The sequence below is a fragment of the Vanellus vanellus genome (genome assembly GCF_965231255.1).
Source record: "Vanellus vanellus genome assembly, chromosome: 20".
In the NCBI taxonomy this organism is placed as follows: Eukaryota; Metazoa; Chordata; class Aves; order Charadriiformes; family Charadriidae; genus Vanellus; species Vanellus vanellus.
This window is the reverse complement of record NC_138925.1, coordinates 2153917-2155086: the sequence shown is the minus strand read 5'-3', so window position 1 is coordinate 2155086 and position 1170 is coordinate 2153917.

The window sequence follows — 1170 nt, the reverse complement described above, 5'->3', positions numbered from 1 at the left end:
GGCGGCGCCGCCGCCCGCCGCTGCCGCCGCCGCCGCCGCCCGCCGCCGCGCCCGCCCGGCGGAGGCCGAATGCCGGCCCGCCCGCCGGGCCCGCTCGCCGCCCCGCCGCCCCCCGCCGGCCGGCTCCGTCCTGCCGGCTGCCCCGGCCCGGCCCGGCCCGGCCCGCCGGCTGCGGGGTGGCGGCCTCCACCGCCGCTCAGCGCGCCATAGCCGCGCCGGGGGCCCCCCCGCAGCGGGCGCGGAGGCGAACGGGGCCCCGCGGGAAGGAGGGAGCGGAGCGGTACCGCACTCGTGACGGGCGCCGCGCTCCGCCAGGAACTGAGGTCAGACGGGAGGGACGGAGGGAGGGAGGGGAACGGCGCTGCCCGCCCCCGGCAGCCGGGACCGCCCCGAATGGCGCCCGCCGGTCCTCACGGAGGCGGCGGAGGGAGGGGGTCGGGCATGGCGCTGGGTCCCTCATGAGGCAGTGAGAGGGCGTGAGGGGAAATGGCGCTGGGGACGGTGAGGAGGATGAGGGGAGATGGTGCTGGGTCCCTCATGGCCCTGTGCACAGTGAGGGGACTTGAGGGGAGATGGCTTTGGGGACAGTGAGGGGAGATGGCGCTGGGTCCCTCATGACCCAGTGAGGGGACATGAGGTAAGATGGTGTTGGGTACAGTGAGGGAACATGAGGGGGAGGTGAGGGGACATGAGGGGAGATAGTTTTGGGGACGGTAAGGGAGTGAAGGGAGATGGCATCGGGTCCCTCACAGCACCAGGCTCAGTGAGGGGATGTGGGGGGAGATGGCACTGGGGACAACGAGGGGGAAGAGGGGAGATGGCATTTGGGACCCTTATGACCCAGTGAAGGGACATGAAGGGAGAAGGCATCGGGTACAGTGAACGGGATGGTGTTGTGTCCTTCTCAGCCCTGGGTTGAGTGAGGGGACATGAGGGGAGATGGTGTTGGGCACAGTGAGATGACGTGAGGGTAGATGGTGAAAGTCCCTCACGGCCCCCTGAGGGGACACGAGGGGATGATGGTGTTGGGTGCCCCTTGAAAGGACAAGGGGAGGTCAGCCGGCCCCAGTTTGGGGACACCAGGCGAGGCGGCCACCAGACCCCTAGCCCTCCTAGCCAGGCCCCAGCCCATGGCTTTGCTGCACTGTGGGGTGCTGGCAGGGGCCAGCC